Below are 19,707 nucleotides of genomic sequence, written 5' to 3'. Positions count from 1 at the left end.
ATGTTTGCCCAGAGTGTGGAAAACACTTTCCAGTGAAGGCCAATTTCAACACACACAAGGGGACCCACAAAGGGGCAAATGCTATGTTTTTACACAGTGTAGGCACTGTTTCTCTTCAAAGTCAGGTCTCACTCTACACCAAAAGCACACAGTGGGCAGAGTCCTGTGCTTGCAGGGACTGTGGGCGAGGCTTTTCACAGAAGTCTTCTCTCATTAGACCCTAGAAGGAACACTCAGTGAATTAGACCTAGTTTTTCATGGAGGTTGATAAGTGTTTTGCATTCAGTAGCCCCTCACGTACCTCAGATACCAATGTAGCCCACACACTTCATACCACAGGTCTCAGCAGTGTTCAGACAAAATGATTTGGCCCTTGGCTGACTCCAAGGGTGTCATCAGTAGACAAGTCACCTATTAAACTGACCCCCCTCGCCAATGAAAAGAGATTTGATTAAAAAAAAAAGAAAAAACAGATCTGTGATTGCTCTGGAAATGTCAAAACCAATGTACTACAGATTTTTTCCACCTTGTGTTCTAATACATTCTGTTGCAACACTAACTGGAAGCCCAGATACCTCATTCTCCCCATCACCAAAGAAACAGGGTTGCAGGAAAACTTCATACAACCCATATGCTCAGCCACCACTACTGAACTCCTGCAAAGGCTCCCATGTGCAGTCAATCTAGTTAGGTTGCTTTCCATAGAAAGGGAATGGAGACAGACTCACCAGGAAAGGGAGTTCCCTGGAATTCTGGAAACTTGGGGATTTTGCTCCCTATTGAGGGAGCAAAAATAGGTGTACTCCCTATTGAGTACACCTCACACTTTCCTTGGCTTCCCATGCATTCTGTCCAGGTATCTTCAGAACTCTGAGCCTCAGAGGTGAAGGCAAGGAAGGGGCATGTCTCTTGGCATGGACGGTAGCCAGCCTCCATCTGGGCACCCAATCTCCCTCATTCCTCGCTTGCCTTCAGTGTCCATATCTCATGATTCACAGAATCTGCACTCTGGTTCATTCCTTACCATGTCTGAGTCTCAGAAATGCTCCCTCCAACTGTGCAACCCAAAGTTAAGTTTCTCAACTTTTATGGGCTGTTTCTCCATTAGGTACTGTGGGAATGGTAACAGCAGCCTCCTGCTTTGACATTTAAAATTGTGGCAGAGCGTAGGACAGGTGTTTGAGGTCTGAGGTTTGAGATTTGGGGTCTGAGGTCTAGCTATAATGCTTTCAGTGTTCAAGACTCCCTGGTCTTTCATGCTGGAGAAGGGAAGATATGGATGGGAGAGTGGCCTGGGTCCAAATTCAGCCATTGAGCAGATACCACTGCTTTCTCCACATAGATTAGGCTGCCCTGATCAGACTGCATGAGTTTTGATACTTTTCTTTTGCAGGCCACCACACTGTGCCACTGAGCCTGGGCAACCTCCTATTGTTCACAAGATACAGGCACACTGTAAAAGATAAACCTGTGGGAAAGCCCCTTGCACATCCTTGGCTTTGAAATTAGCTTGGGGACAGCCTCTGCCAAAATTCTGTACACCACATGGGCACAATGTGTTTGTGAGCCTTCATATAGCAACTTCTGGAGAGAGTTATTTTACTAGGTGGGCTTTATGGATTTTAAAACACCAAAAGCCATCTTGGGACTCTAATGTGTTGCATGATTAAATCCCAGATGATAAATTGAAGTTTTATAGGAACATACACATACTATGAGCAGAGAAGATATGCATATCCTTGGTCTGTGTGGGCAAAGTGTGGTCATTCCTGGCCACATATTTTCAGTTAATGTCCACAATGGCCCAGGGGCACAGGATAGCAACTGACTCACTGGAGACCAGTGAGACTCAAGATGAAGACATAGAAAACATCTACCTCTTCGTGTGGGAGGGTGCCTACAGCTCACTGAAGCCAGCTTATTCTTAGAAATAGACATGACTTCAGAACAGACCAAATGGAAACGCAATCAGTGAGTATCCATATCATGCCCTGATCTGATGAGGGTATCAGACCTACCCGTCGTCCTACCTGAGCATGTCCCACACTGGTTCTGCTGCAGCGGAATCACAAAATGGGGATACCCAAATTCCGTGAGAGGGAAGGATGACTTCTGTATTCCTCTTCAGGGTCCAAGCTTGTCAAGGCTATCTATATTAACAAGGTAGAGTTCCATAATAGGTATCAACTGTCACTTTCTCTTTTAGCTCTTCTATTTATAAAGAATGTTGTGTTTATTGAGTTCATTTTCTTCCTTGGCCAGCCCCCATGAGAGAACCCTAAAACTTTCATAGAACTGTGCCTTCAGCATGGGCCATGGCAGAAGGGCAGAGTCCTGGTATAATGCTGGCAGTGGGGCCAGAGCTGAATACAATAGGCTCCCTAACCCACCCCTTCCAGTGCTACTGGCCCTGAAACTCTCCTAACCAACTGAGTAATTCAAGATATATAAAAATTTATTCCCTCTCCCTAATTCTACAAAACACATTGTTAGCTTGGCTACCATCCACCAAGATTTTCCCTGAAGCCTCTTCCTGCCACCCCTGCCTTTGAGCAATCCTGCCTTCACACTACACAGATGACCTGTATTGTGAAATTTGTGTTAAGGCCCCAAAGCTGAATCATAAACAGGTTCTTATGTTTCAGCCTTGCTTGCATAATTCACGTTGTTGAAACAACCTTGTACAAGGAGCTGGGTGTTTACATTGCCCTGACACACACCTATCAGCAACTGGCAACCCATATTTCTCAGGTGGAAGAAGGATGCTCCAAGGAATGAGTGAACACAATATATGTGGGATTTCAAGTCGCACATTTCATGACAGGCACCTGAGGACACTCTCCTGTTCCTGTAACACCATCTGGTTAGAGTCTTGGTTTGAGGCGCCAGGAAGCACTGCCCTGCCCAGCTCTTTTCCCTGGTTTATGTGCTCCTCCCCAACTTTTGACACCAGGACTGTACCAGGTAGGATGCCCAGAATTGTTTTGGAAAGAAAGATAGAGAGCCTGGGAGCACACAAAGAGGGGGAGTTTTCAGACCTCTGATTGCCACATCCCCTTACCTCATGCCACTGATAGTTTCATGTGAATGAGGGACAGTATCTCAGAATCTACAGCCGTGTCAAAAGAAGCCCTGTTTCTAGGTGAGTAAACAAATAACTTTGATGTTGTTACAATTATTGAATTAATTTGACTGCTCATGTCACTTCTTATGCAATGTTAATGTCGGTATTAAAAGCAAAAAATAAAACAGTTCAGATTTTCCTGATAATTTGCATTGCTATCTGCTTTTTAATAGTAAAAATGTCAATTCCCATGCCTTCCACATCTTTAGATACCATCAGAATGCAAGTCACAGCAACAGACACAGCCATTGATGAGAACAACTGCAATGTGACCACAACTCCCATCACTGGTGCCTCAGAACAACATGATATTCCTCAATACATGGTCGTCCTCAGTGTACTCCTTTGTTAGCCCAAAACACATAGCAAGAGAGAAGTCAGCATGTGGTGAACTCAGTGTACATTTGTCCTAGCTCGTGGGTGTAGACACCAGCCCATGGGAGCAGACTCCAGGAAATCAGGACACACACCAGCCAATGAGAGCATTAACTTGGCATATTTCTTATGAAACCACTGTGCCTTACACTCACTGGGGTCATGGTCTTTTTCATAACATTACTCTTCCCCCACAGTGTCTAGTTAAACACATCTGGCCACGCTTTCCAAAGGCACCAAGGAGATTAAAAACAGCATGAGTCACTGCACAAGACATATGATACCACTCAGACCTGCCAGGTCTCACAGCCTGATCGTCACAAGTGCAAAAAATACAGTTCATATGCACAAATATCTATTGAGAAGTCTTCAGAAGAGGAATACACAAGTTCTCAAAATTCGGTGTATGTCACTGTGGGTGTTCAGAAAGGACAGGGAGCTTACCAGGCATACTGGTGGGAAGACTCAGCTGACAAATCGGTGGGGCATGGCTCCTATGTAGCCATGGGATGCACAGCCAAATCACCTGACAGTCCTCAAAGTGGTATTTGGCTTTGTGAGAAATGGAGATATGCTGTACAGCGAGGTCAGGCCAGCAATGTATCAGGCATCCTACTCTTTCTCATGAGTCACTGAATGTAGCAACACAGGTCCTTCCAGGCTCAAGCATTTAGAATTATCTTGGGGCCCCTTGGGGAAGAGAAGTTTCAAGTTAACCAGAGCCCATTAGTCCTCTGGCTAATAATGAACTTGGCCCCTAGGTAGTGCCCTTGTCTTCATGCCCTATGCTTTAGTACAGCACATGAGGTGAAAAGAAATCTGGGGGGTTGTCAACTGACTTTCACAGACAACTTGTGACCACAGTCCAGAACCCCCAATAAATTTCCAGCATCTTCTCGGTTTTCACACACCTGGATTATTATAACATCAGCAGAGTTCTGATTTGCCTGCTCTATTCCAGCATCTGGATACTTTTCAAACTTCTGCAGTGCACTGGCATCCATGAAGTGCTCAACGTGGTCACCTTCTCTCTTTGACTTCTCTGTTTTCTTACACCAGCATGTCATAGCACTTTCAATGATCTCAAACAAATGCTTGGATAGTCAGAAGCATCTTCAAGGTGTCTGAACACCAGGCACACCCAAGTGTTTGCCATCTTCCCAAGCTACTGGTGAGTAGGCATCTTTTTGTTGTAAATCATTGTTACTGTTCCAGTGTCTGCAATATTCTGCCCCACCTGCAATAATCCAGCCTTTTCCATTTTGTCAAATACCTGAGGCCTATGAAGTTCTCTATGTTTCAATTAATCCACTATCAGAAAGTTTTCAGACTCCTAGATTCTTCCACACAGGTTTAGATTTTAATACCCTAAAGTCTGCTGGTATTTGCACTGCTTTGAAACGGATGCAGTATTCCAGCATCTTCTTGTCCTTAGAACATCGGGTCTCCCTCAATATATGCAGTGTTCTCAACCACCTGGATTCCAGCATCTGAGCTCTTCTCAGACACCTGGATTGCCATAGAATCTTTAGTGTTGTCAAGCCAAGAACTATCCTAGCTTCTGCAGTGAACTCTAACACATGGACTCTTCCAGAGCCAGCAATGTTTTTAAACATCTTGACTATTCCAGGATTTGCACTGTTCTCCATACCTGGGCTATTCCATCATCGTCAGGGATCTCAATCACCTGAATAAATCCAGACCTCTCTGGTGCCCACACACCTAAGCCATTACTGAGACTGTGATATTATCAAACACAGGTGTATCACAGCATCTTCAATGTTTGAAACACAGCACTATCCCAGCATCTATCTCAAATTCTGTTAATTTCAAATCTCCTGCAATGTTATAAAAAACTGAACAATCCATCCTAGGCAATATTCTACAACTACAGGACCAGGCTAGGACTTCAGCATCAAAAACACCAAGACTATCCCAGTGTCTGCATGTTCACAGCCTAGTTAACCACTACAAACACAATATCCCCTCCCAAAACTGCACAGCATCAAATAGTACAGCATTTGCAGCTTTTTCCCCAGCAAATGGATTATTCTAGTGGTCCTTCTTTAAGATCTCAAGTACTGCCCCATGTCAGCACTGTTCTCAAATCTCTGGAAGATACAGCATCTTCATTGTTGGCAAACAGCTGGGCAATCTCTGTGACTGCAATATTTCAAACACCTGGACTGTCCCAGCTTGGACGAAGCTTTAAAACACAGGGGCTACTGGCTGGTGTAGCTCAGTGGATTGAGCACAGGCCTCCGAACAAGATGATCACGGTTCAATTCCCAGTCAGGGCACATGCCTGGGGTGCAGGCCAATTCCCAGCAGGGTACTCACCAGAGGCAACTATACATTTATATTTATCTTCCTCTCTCCTTCCCTTCCCCTCTAAAACATAAATAAGTAAAATCTTTTTTTTAATTAAAAAAAAGAAAAACAGGGGCTATTTCAGCATGTACTATGTTCTTCAGTACCTGTGCTATACCAGCATCTGCGGTGGTCTCCGCTGCAGAGTATCACAGCACCTTCAGTGTTCCCAAAACAGAATTGTGACTCAGCATGTACTAGATCTAAAACATTTAATTATAGTAATGTTAGCAGTGTCTCTGCAAACTCAGAGTGTGCCATATTCTCAAACACCTTGCCTTCCATATTCTGTTCTGTGTTGTCAAACACACAGGCAACAGTGGGTCTGCAGTGTTCTTCAACTCTTCGAAAATTACCAGTGCCTGCAAAGTCTCAAAATCATGGAAGCTCAAAGTTGTCAAATACCCTCCCTGGCAATCGAGCATCTTAAAGGAATTCAAACACATAACATATACCTAGCATTTTTGGTGTTCTCAAACACCTGGTGTATTGTGGCCTCTGCAGTGTTCTCAATCACCTAGAATACCTCTGCAACTTTTGGTTCTGCTACTTTGAAGTCATACAGTATCAATTTGCTAAAGAATCCAGGGAAAAGGAGACCTTTGTGGACAATGATCTCTTGAGCAGAATTAGAGGTGGTTTTCTGTTTAGAAATTCTGCCAATAAAGTATACTGTTGGACATTTGAAAAGTTACACTATAGCTTTTGGAGGTAGAATTCCCAACTGCATTTATATAATACTTACATAGTGCTTTTTATACTCAGAATTTTCGAATGTACAGATTTTGTTTTGATTTCCAAAACGTACTACTTGAGAGGAAAGTGGACTCTAAGTAGGGGGAGCAGTTTAAGTTTCTCTCTAGGTAGATAATCTACAAATCTATTAATGATAATCTGGTGGTATATATATTAAGCCATTAGATTATGTCAGTATTGAGTCCTCATTTATTGTGATGTGTTGGTTTTACAGGTCTCATTAGGTTTTCTGCATCTGTTACAAGGGTTTGTAAAAACTGATTGGAAGAGTGTTAGGAAAATCTGTTGGAAAAATATTTCTATCCAGCACTTGTCATTGCATACAAAAAAGAAAACAAGTTGTAGTATACTTCTTTTCTATTTTCAAAGTAGGCAATATTTAATATATTCACATGATTTAAAAATCAATACATATCAAAGGGTATACAGTAAAAAGTTTCTGCTTTACCTGTACCCCCAGCCACCCAATGCCCCTCCCTGCAGACAACTTCTGTTTTTAGTTTCTTGTGTATTTTCCCATAGATATTTTATAATATGTACTTATAAGAGAATAAAATATGTATTTAGATTATTATTTTATATAAATGGTAAAATCTGTTCTGGATCTTGCTCCTTTTTTTCTATAACAGAACAGTATATATTGAATACCCAGGAATTCTTGATCTTTTCATGTACGATAATAGTGATGTAAGTCAAATGTCTGTAGAGATACACACTTCAGTATGTTGGGGGGAATTTACATAATGTACCAGATTTAATTTAGAATACGTAAGCAAACAAAGAAAACAAAACAAAACAAAAAGAAAGAAAAATAAAAGAATAAGATTGATGAACACAAAGAGGAAAGAGGGGTAAAATTGTTGAATCAGGGTGGTATGAACAGTATATTATTTGAGTGTATACCAGTGGAGTCTTTTTGTGTTTTGTACTTTCGAGTATGATTAACATTTTCATGTAAACTATCTGCTTTAAAAAAATGTGTCTTGGAGATATTTCCTTATCAGTACAGGGAACACAGGACCACTACATTGTATCCCAGTGTATGACTATGACATAAAAATTTAACCTACACCTTAGTGATGAACATTGAGGTTATGTCCAGTCTTTTATGGTAACAAACAAATAAAAAATACTGCAATGAATTGCAGTATTTATGTATCCACATCACATTGTGTATGTGTAAGTATGTCTTTAGGAACTGTTCCTAGAGGGAGAAGTAGTAGAAATATTTCTAAAAGTAGAAAGTGTTATATAAACATGCATGTGATAGATACATTGCCAAATTATATTCTATAGACAATTTGTAATATTTTCCTACAATTTTATCATTAGAAAATATTATTTAAACTTGGGACTTTTCTTTGCCAGTCTGATTGGTGTACAGTGTTACTGTGCTATAATTTTAAAGTTAACTTGTTGTGTTGTAGGTGAGGTTGAGCATCTTTTCATATGTTTGGCAATGTTTCTTCATTATGATCTTTTGAGTGTCTTTACAGGTTAATATTTCTTAAGCCAGGAATGGCTGGGCTTAACTAATTTACTGTCATAGGGTAACCTATGTCAATGATAGACATTTCTACTTGATCATAACAATTTCCTCAACCCCCAAACTAGAGCCTTCCTAGTTATCAGCACAGGACTCCAGTAACAACCCACTGTCCACTAGAGTTGGCTTGAAGGCTGAAATCTATATGATGTCTTTGTACTACCCATTGCTTCCTCTATGAAACACGGTGCTAAGTTAAACCCCTTAGTTTGGGGGACACCCACAGAGGCTCTTATCAGTCTCATCTGTTTTGCCATGTATTCCTTATAAATATCAAGTTTTTCTCTTTGTGTACCAAAGTGGAAAAGGTTGGGAACTCCACCTTCCATAGTTGACCCTCTGAGGGTAGCAAATTGTAGCAAATTAAGTCAGTGGCCAAAGCTACTCCAGCACTCCTTAATTCCAAAATTGGGAGAGAAGTATACATGCATTAATTAGTGGAGATGTGTACATTAATTTTCACCTTCTGAGACAGAGAGAACAGGTGCCAACAAAATAAATTTAGTTGTCCAACCAAAAATATTTCTTGGCAGTATAGTACTTATTTGTTTTACTGAGGATTCAAACTAAAATTAGACCTTCTTACCAGTAGATGGGCTTTCGTCAAAGCAGCTGTGAATTAAATGTAAACAATATCCTTGAAATATACTAAAATTTCTGTCTTTATGGATTGTTTGCTTACTACTGTTACTAACTTGCACTTCTATAGTGCATTTTTACTGTATAATGATCCCTCCTGTATATTATCTCATTTAGTGTTAATCACAGCCCTGCTAGGCAGTGGACAGCTATCATTACGCACATTTTAGTGATTAGGAGATTCATACCAGAAAAGGGTATGTCTGGGTTCAGGTGACAAAGTTAACTGTTTTCTAATGGAAGCAGCTGTCAGCAGTGGCGACCAATGTCAGTGAGATTGAATTGAAAGCAGTGGTCAAAGGACTATGTATTATCAGCAGTTAAAATATATTTGTCATATTTATGCCATTTGTTTTTCTAAAGAGTTATTAACATGGAAATAGATAAAGAGTAAATTCTACAACCAAAAAAGTGACTTTAGAATTGACCATAGTGTGCTGGAAGAATTGGAAAGTAAGTTAACAGCAGAAAAAAAGAAGGAAGTTGAGTTCATGATGAACAAAAACTGTTAGTGATAGAAAGTTGAAGGTTTTCCCTGTGCTTGATATTTTTTGCTTTGACGATTACATTTTCTGTCAAGATACTTTTTAGTTAGTGATGAGTTTGTCTTTTGGGGATGTGTTTGTTTTTTCAGGTTACTATTTAGTGGCTATAGCTGGATTCTTTTCTATGTGAATTTCTTTCAATTTTGCAGGAAAAAAAGAGGGTTTTCCTTTGCGGGGTAGACAGAGTAGTTAATGTTATTAAAATTCCTTCAAATAAATACAAATTTATGCCTGGGCTATCTAGTCTTAGATCATCATCCTGGTATTGATGACTGACAGCTGGACTAAGAGAATAGGTACAGACTCAGAGCACATACTTAATAATAGCACAACGGGATCAGATCACATAATCTCATAAACCTGAGTTTACTCTCTGTGATATAACACCTACCATGTCTATCTCAGGGGAAGTGTCCTGTGCATCCTCTGAGATAATACCTGAGAAAATACCTTGTAGATTGCACAGAAAATGATTTGTTGTTTCCTGTGAATATCAATCATTGTTAATAGTACACTAAATGTTGGCCTTGAAAAAAGAATTCTACAAGTATACCTTGTTTCCTTATAGAGTACATTTTATATACTGAAATATTCTTATATTATAATAAAACTGCGTAATATTGCTTAAAAGAAAAATAATGGTAATGAAGAAACTAGGCTTTATAAAATATTAATTTATGTAGAGATTATACAACATATGGAAGTGTCTTCTAGACAGTAAAAAGCAATTCTTGATAAGTACTTCCAGAATGTAACATTGCACTATTTTAAAAAGTTTGTTTTTTTTCAGGTGGTAGCAAGAATCAGTCTCACTCTTCTGTTTGAAGCACAACAGGATCTAATAGAAAAACCAAATTTTTGGTTCTCCTATTTGATTCATAGAGAAATCTAAACATCCCTAGTTTCATATTTCTTAATTTCCCTCTGTTTCTTTGTAGCCCACTGAGAGGCTGATCTATCTCTAAAACATGCCACCAAGTAGAATATCTTCCTTCTCTCCCTTTTAATTCACTTCATTTTCTGTCTAGGAATCACTTTATTTTTATCTTTTTTTCTGCTATGTTTTATCCTCTTATTTTTTCACATTTGTGTTCATCTTATTTTCAAGAGGAAGGAATGCAGTTACTGTAAAAATATACAGGTTTGCCCTCTCCATATTACAGCCCCAAAGCAGAAAATGTCTTTTTTCTTACCTCACATATTATGCCACAATGTTAGCCTGCACTTGTATACTATTTGTTTATGTGGTTTGCCTATACACTGGCAGTTCCAAATGAATAAACAAAAGATCCCTTGCCGTATAGTGGTGTCGCTGCAGCTGATCAAATTGTGGCAAGAACAAAACAAAAACACTTTCCTAATTACTCAAGATAGAAGTTTCTTGTGATGAAGTTCTAACAGTAAATAAGACCTTATAAAAGTATGTTGGACAAATATCCTGCTTTTCTGGGACACATGAATTTTCATTCAAAAACTAAACTGACATCATATTTTTTGTTTTGGATATTAGCACTGGCTCAAGGCCTACATGTAGTTAATATTTTTCACATTGCTTTTAAGGACTTTTGGACAGAGCTATGTGGTGCTTTATGGTAATTTGTGGGAACATTGGGGAAAAATGAAGGGGTATAAGTAAAGTACTAAAAGATGATAAAATTACAATACTATTAAATGTATTATACAGATATAGATTACTGAATGCAAATATATAATTTTAGCCTCATAATTTAAGTGAAGTACTAAAGTAGGATTATTACTTCAGGCAGAATAGGTGAATGGTTCACGCAGTCTTTCTGTTACAGATACAGAACATCTGCAAATGTATTTGAGACTATCTTCTACTTTTCAGGCTTTTATTGTAGGCCTAACCTTTTCAGGCCGATTCCTTGGTGAACTTGGCACCCTGTGGAGCAGATACCACTAAGTGGCAGCTGAGGCACTTCTCAAGCCTATAACAGTGACATTAGTGGGTGTCATTAACACCTACTACTCAGAGGATGTGGTTAGATGAGTTAATTCTTTTTTTATTTCATAATTTTTAAAAATTATTTATTCATTTTAAAGAGAGGAGGAGAGAAGGAGAGAAATATCAATATATGGTTTCCTCTCCTGTGCCCCCTGCTGGGAACCAGCCTGCAATCCAAGCACTGCTTTGACTGGAAATCGAACTGTGGTTGTTTGGTTCACAGACCCATGCTCAATCCACTGAGCTACACCAGCCATGGCAAGATGAAGTTAATTCTTGTTGGGAAGTTTGTCAATGTTCACAGAATACATACTGTTTAGGCAGTTTTAATATTTCCAAACAGACTTGAGATCTATTTCAAATTCTGACTCCATAAATTATAACATATTAAACAAAGAAAAATCTCTTGAAGAAAGAAAGAAGACTAAGCCTACGCTTCTAGTCCATGTATTTAAAGCAGTGTGTAGAAAAATATAATCAAAGTCGCTGAAATAGAGAACAGACTGACAGTGACCAGATAAGGGTAGCATGAATTTGAAGGGAAAAGGGGGGAAGTTTACAGGAACAAGTATAAAGTACACATGGACAAAAAGTATGGGTAGTGGTAACAGGAGGGAAATAGGGAGCACTGCAGGGTGGGCTGGGATAGGAGTAAAAGACAGAAAACTGTACTTGAAGAACAGTTAAAGTAAATAAATTTAAAAGAAAAAAACAGTGTCCAGTAACTTGATCTCTGAAGCAGTTAAAAAAAGAAAAAAACACATATTTTTGGCATATGTTGTAGAAGATTTAACCCACTGTACTTTTAAATATTGGAGGAAAATGAGAAATGCTTTACTTAGAGCAAGGGTATTTATTAAAATCTTCATACTGTTTTGATACCTAAGGAATCATCTTCTGTTCATCATTTAATCTTTCTGGGCTATCTTTTACCAAGTGAGGATGGTGTGTCTCAGATACAGAATTCTGAATTGTAACCATATTTGCCATATAATTATTCTTAGCTACATATTTCTTTATTATAGGAGCAACAATTGGCCAAAGTACATTACAATTTAAAGAAGCTTCAGCATCAGGTAAGAGATATGAAGCCTACACCCAATTGTAAGCACATCTAGATTTTATGTGCTCCCTCATGCATTAGTATTTTTTGTTGTTCATTGGAAAATTATCTACTTTTTATTTATTTTTATTTAATTCTTGTTCAAGTACAGTTTTCTGTTTTGTATTCCCAGCCCTGCCCCTCTCAGTGCTCCCCACCTCGCTCCCATTTCTGCCCCCCACTTTAGTTATTGTCCATGTGTCCTTTATACTTGTTCATGTGAGTCCATCTCCTTTTCCCCTGTGATTATCTCCCCTCTGGGCCCTGTCAGCCTGTTCTGTATTTGAGTGTCTTTGGTCGTATTTTGCTTGCTTGTTTGTTTTGTCATTTAGATTCTTGTTAACGGTGATATCACATGGTATTTGTCTTTCACTGCCTGGCTTATTTCACTCAGTATAATGCTTTCCAGTTCCATCCATGATGTGGCAAAGGGTAAGAGCGCCTTCTTCCTTTCGCAGCATAGAATTCCATTGTGTAAATATACCATAGCTTTTTGATATACCTGCACAGTCTCAAGAGAAAAGCAGGCAGTTTCCTACACAGGTATGACATTTAGACTACCATCAGATTACTCAACAAATATATTTCAGGGCAGAAGAGAGTAGGTTGAAACACTCAAGGTGATGAAAAGCAAGGACGTACAACCAGAGCTATTGTACAGAGCAAAGCTGGCATTTAGAATCAAGAAGCTTCCCAGATTAAAAAAAAAAAAGCTAAAGGGGTTATTAATACCAAAACAATAGTACAACAAATGCTAAAGGACTTGCTTTAAGAAGGAGAGAGAGAGAAAGAAACAAGAAAAAAAAGGAAAACAGCCTAAGAAAATGGCACTGAGTACATATCTATTAATATTCACCTTAAATGTAAATGGCTTAAATGCTCCAACTAAAAGTCATAACATAGCCTAACAGATGAGAAGGAAAGCCCCAAATATATGCTCCCTTCAAGAGACCACCTCAGAACAAAAGATACACACAGTTTGACAATGGAGAGATGGAACCAGAGGTTTCATGCAAATGGAAAAGGGAAAATAGCTGGGGTAACAGAACTTACATCCAAGAAAATAGGCTTTAAAACCAAGGCTATAGTAGAGACAAAAGAAGGACACTATATCATGATACAGAGAACTATCCAACAAGAGGATGTAACAGTAGTAAACAATTGCACACCGGACATACAATCACCTATATAAAGCATGTAATTATGCAAAGCTATGTTAATTATAGTAGCATATATATGTAAATCAAATCTTGATGGACATGAAAGGAGAGATAGATGGAAATACAATTGTAGTCAGAGACTTTAACACCCCATTGACTTCAGGGGATACATCTACCAGGTGGAAAATCAACAAGGAGACAGTGGCCTTATCTAGATCAAGTGTGTTTAATTGATATCTTCAGAGAAGTTCACCTCAAATGAGCAAAATATACATACTCTTCAAGTGTATGTGGAAAGTTTCCTAGAAAACTCTCAATAATTATACCACATGCTAGGACACAAAACAGATCTCCATAAATTTAAAAAGATTGAAATCACAGCAAGCATCTTCTCTGACCAAAGTGCTATGAAACTGAAAAGGAATCACATGAACAACACTGAAAAACACACAAACACAAGGAAGCTAAATAACACTTTATTAAAAAATGAATGGGTCAACATTGAGGCCAAGAAAGAAATCAAAAGAGACCTTGAAGAAAATGAGGACACAACAATTCAAAATCTCTTGGACACTGGGAAAACAATTCTAACACGACATTTCATAGCATCATAGCCCTGTCTCTAAAAAATGAATAAAGTTCAAATAAACGGCCTAACTTCACACTTAAAGGAGCTTGAAAAAAGAAAAACAAAGCCCGCAGAATGTACAAGGAAGGAAATAATAAAGATTGGATGATAAACAAATAAAATAGAGTCTACATAAACAATACAGAAGATCAATGAATCCAAGAGTTGATTCTTTGAAAAGATACAAATTATAGGCAAACTTTTAGCCAACCTCATCAAGAAAAAATGAGAGGACCCAAGTAAAATCACAGGTGAAAGAGGAGAAACAACAACTGACACCAAAGAAATACAAAGGATTGTAAGCAAATATTGTGGACAACTATATACCAACGAACTGGACAACCTAGATGAAATGCACAAATTCCTAAAACATACCATTATCTAAAACTAAATAGGGAGAATCATAGAATCAAAATAGAGATTGCACCAAGTGAGATCGAAGCAGTAACCAAAAAATTCCTCATAAACAAAAGTCCTGGGTCATATGCCTTCCACTCATGGGTTTTACCCAACATCCTGAGAAGAACTAACATGTCTCCTTCTCAAATTATTTCATAGAATTTAAAAGGAGGGAAGACTTCCAAACTTACTTCCCAAGCCCAGCATTACCATAATTCCAAAACCAGATGAAGACACTACAAAGAAAGAAAATACAGGACATTATCTCTGATACACATAGATACTAAAATTTTCAATAAAATACTAGCAAACCCAGTATAGCAGTGCATCAGAAAGATCATATGCCATAATCAAGTGGGATTTATTCTGGGAATGCAAAGTTGATACAACATTTGCAACCAATAAATGTGATTCACCACATAGACAAAAAGAAGGCTAAAAACTACATGATCAGATTAATACATGCTAGAAAAACCACTTGACAAATTCCAGTGCCGATTTATAGTAAAAACTCTCAACAAAGTGGGATTAGAGGGAGGATACCTATACACAACAAAGACCATGTGTAACAAACTCATGGCCAGCATCATACTCAGTGGAAAAAAAAAAAAAAACAAGCATTCCCCGGAAGATCAGGAAGAAGACAGGGATGCCAACTTTCACCTCTCTTATTCAACACAGAACTGGAAGTCGAAGTCACAGCAATCAGTCAAGAAGAAGAAATAGGACTTCCACCAAGATGGAGGCATAGGTGGAAACACTGTGCCTTCTCCCACAACCAAGTTTGGATACAACAAAAGTTTTGGAGAACTAAGACACACCCAGAGACCAGAAAAGTGAATTATACGGAAGTCCAACACCTACGAACCTTTCAATGGGGACGGTAAGAGAGGCAGAGCCAGCAGCGGATCAGGGTTGTGAAGGACAGACCTAGGAGCGCAGGTAGCCCGGACCTAGTAGGGGTGCGGGGCAGACTGACCAAGGTCGCACATTTGCACACAGTGAGACGGACCACGCAGGCCCCAGGGGGCGAACCCAGTGGTGGAGGGCTGACAGCGGTGGCACACTTGCGTGCAGTGGAGCGGGGCACGTGGCCCTGGTGACAGTGGTGGCTGTGGTGCTGGTGGGGGTTGCGGAGGCGGGCGCCAGAGGGAAGCCATTCTCCCTCTTTGACCCCACCCCCACATACAATGTCACAACCCAGCAACTCAGAGACTGAGTTGCCCTGCTCTGGTGAAAACCTAGGGCTCCGTTCCTGCTACTTAACAGGCATGAACAGCCCAAAAGATGGTGCAAGAACTCAAAGTCCCAGAGTTAATAACTCTGAGCGACCAACAGATTGCCAGCCTCTCAGAAGCCCAATTTAAAACACTATTTATCAGGATGATCACAGAATTGGTAGAGTACAGTCACAAATTAGAGGAACTTAGTCACAAATTAGAGGAACATATGAAGGCTAAACTAACTGAAATGAAGGGAGAGGCCCAGGAAACCGATAGTGATGGAAAGGAAACTGGGACTCAAATCAAGGGAGTGGACCAGAAGGAAGAATGAAACATCCAACCAGAAAATAGTAAAGAAACAAGAATTTAAAAAAATGAGGAGAGGCTTAGGAACCTCCAGGACATCTTTAAACGCTCCCACATCTGAATTATAGGGGTACCAGAAGGGGAAAAGAAAGAGCCATGAGTGGAAAATGTATTTGAACAAATAATAAAGGAGAACTTCCCCAGTCTGGCAAAGGAAATAGACTTCCAGGAAATCCAGGAAGCTCAGAGAGTGCCAAAGAAGTCGGACCCAAGAAGGAACACACCAAGGCACATCATAATTACATTAGCCAAGACTAAAATGAAGGAGAGAATCCTAGAAGCAGCAAGGGATAAGGGGACAGTCACCTACAAAGGAGTACCCATCAGACTGTCAGCGGATTTCTCAAAAGAGACCTTACAGGCAAGAAGGGGCTGGAAAGAAGTATTCCAAGTCATGAAATCCAAAGACCTACAGCCAAGATTGCTTTATCCAGCAAAACTTTCATTTAGAATGGAAGGACAGATAAAGTGCTTCTCAGATAAGGTCAAGTTCAAGGAGTTCATCATCACCAAGCCCTTATTATATGAAATGCTAAAGGGACTTATATAAGAAAAAGAAGATGAAAAATATGAACAGTGAAAGGACAGCAAACACACAGTTATTAACAACCACACCTAAAACAAAAGCAAACCAAGAGGACAGCTAGATCAGGAGTGGAACCATAGAAATGAAGAACACATGGAGGGTTAGCAATGGGGGGGGTGGGAGGAGGAGAAGGGGGGAGAAGGCACAGAAAGTAGCATAGATGGTAGGTAGAAAATAGATAGGGGTTAGGGCGAGAATAGTGGGGGAAATATAGAATCCAAAGAACTTGAGACACATGGTTATAAACTAAGGGGGGGGAGAATGGTGGGAGAGGGAGGGTATGGGTGGAGGGGAATGGAGGGGTGGAATAGAACAACTGTAATGGTATAATCAATAAAATATATTGAAAAAAAGAAACAGAAACAGTATTAGGGGAATTTGTTTTAGTCTCTATGAGAAAACATCTCCCTAGATAACAAAATACCTCTTTCCTCCAAAACAGCAAGAAGGCCACATAATAAAAAACATAGAAAATGAAAATCTGTGACACAAAAAATACAAGAGATCTAAAACAAGACATACCTGTACTGATAAGTAAAAGTGCACTTAATTCTCCCATTAAAAGAAAAGCTGATCCAATTGAATGGTAAAATAAAAGACACTGAAAAGAGGGTGACTCTGAAAAGATGTGCATGTAATATATTCAAACAAAGTAAAGCCTTTGCAACTGTTGGAAAAAGCCAATAATGAAGGAATATTTAAAGTGATTTTATTTTACTATGAAGCAACAAAACTTTGAAAAGAATTCTGTTACTTTACTTTCTCCTTTTTAAGGTTTTATTTATTCATTTTTAGAGAGAGGAGAAGGGAAGGAGAAAGAGAAGGAGGGGAACACTGATCTTTTGCCTCTTGCTGGCTCCTAACCAGGCCTGCAACCCAGGCTTGTGCCCTAGTCAGGACTCAAAACTGTAAGCTCCAAGTTTGCAGGACAACATGCACCCTACCAAGCCACACCATTCAGGGTTGTTACCTTCATAATGTAAAAGTTTTTTGTTGTATATGTTTTTTAAGATTTACATAAACTTTAATTGAAAATTCTTGATAGACAGACAAAGGGTGATGAAAAGGCAGAAAAACCAAGAAGACTGGTAAAATTAAAGGAAAAAGTATCCTGTACTGAGATTAATTTATTTTAATTGTTATTATCCTAATTCGTTGATTTATAAGGATACAAACATAAACTTTCTGTATATACAGCTTTATTTCTGTAGCATCTTCTTTAAAATTTACTTATTTATACAAGTATGGTGTAGCTTAGTACAATTTAAGCAATAATTAGTTGAATTCTGACATTTCGCATTATAAGCACCTTGTTTTCTTTTATCCTAAATTAATTCCTTCTTTCTACTCTTCTTTTCTTCATTTTTTTCTGTATGAGCCCCTCTTTTACACCAATGGCATTGCTGAATCTCAGTGGTGATACTCACAGGTAAAGATGTTGGTAAGTCTCATGGATAGAGAAAGAACTTATGAATGGTTAGTTATCCCAAATTTATTGTCTGGTTATTCCACTGTCACACTTTGCTGTGTCATATTTCCTTCAAAATAGAAATAGAATAAAGTAATTGATCTAGAAAAAATAAAGTAACAGTTTATTAACAGATTGAAGTAGTGCAAATTTGTATTTTAGTGGCATAAACACAGTGAAAAGTTTGATGAAGACATTATTAACTATTTTATTATTTAGTTAATATCAGATAACTTTCTTAAACTGCTGTCTAAGATCCTGACTACAGATCTTCCTCAAAAGTACAAACAACATTTTAGGTAAATTCACTGGCACTCATATTACTTCTCATTACTGGTTGAAAGCAACGTTAGCGGTGACCCCTCCATGCTTTACAAACCTAGCAAAGGTGGGGAAGAATGGACTAAGAAGATAGAACTAACAGGCTCTAGGCTGCTTCTACATATCCCACATCTGTAAAAAGGAGTTAGAATGGGTGTTCACTTTATAATAATTTAATAACTACATGTTTATATTTTATGCACCTTCTGTATGTATGTTATATTTTATAGAAAAAAGTTGATAAAACAAATCTACATACGTTTTTAAAAGTTAACATTTAATGGGCACAACTCACTTGGGAGGTGGCCCACACTGAATCAGATGTGTGCTTTTCACTTCTTTTACATCCATGCCTGCACCCTGGCCTCTTTTATCTGCTTGAATAAAACTTTTTTTATAAAAAAATAAAAGTTAATATTTAACTCATTAGGATATCTTAAAATTTCCCAGATATTTATAATTGCTCTTCTCTTCTTCTCCTTGGGGCTATTCCAACCTAGAGTCAATAAGGAAATTGGTATTCAGTTGATGAGAATGTTAGCAATTCTCATCAACTACAGCAAGACAGAGTGACTAACCAGGTTTTTTAAATACCACTAGCCCTGATAGATATATGATTGTGTTATACGTGATTGACAGATATTAATTTCCAAGTGGTATTTTCGTTAATATTTCCTGTTTACATTAAGAGGGTGTTTTAGAGCATTCTGCCCGGTTCTAGGAATTGTATCTCAACCCCTTGTGGCTAAGGGTGAGGGAGGACCTTTGGAATAAGAGTCACAGGAGACAAAGCTTGTCTCTGGTAGCAAATGTTACCTCAGTTTGCTCTCCCTGAACCCAAAGTTTGGTCAGAAGTCAATGACGGGAAAATGGCGGCGGAGTAGGATGGAGCGACTGCAGTTCTCCTACACTTGGGGGAAAATCCTGGCAGATTTACAGAAGAACAGCGCAATCAATTCCCCAATCAACAATTCCCCAGCATTTATGAAAATAAGAGACCAGAGATAGTGACGAACCAGGCCACTGGAGGTTGTTGGGGTCTCAGGGACGCGAGTAAGGACGGAGGCGGCCAGACTGGTGGCAGCCATTAGCCAGCACGTAAAGATTTCTGAGCCGCGGCTGCCCCAGCGGTT

This window comes from Sturnira hondurensis, unplaced genomic scaffold (genome assembly GCF_014824575.4).
Source record: "Sturnira hondurensis isolate 20B ecotype Veracruz unplaced genomic scaffold, ASM1482457v3 Scaffold0003787, whole genome shotgun sequence".
In the NCBI taxonomy this organism is placed as follows: Eukaryota; Metazoa; Chordata; class Mammalia; order Chiroptera; family Phyllostomidae; genus Sturnira; species Sturnira hondurensis.
This window is presented reverse-complemented; position numbering follows the sequence as displayed.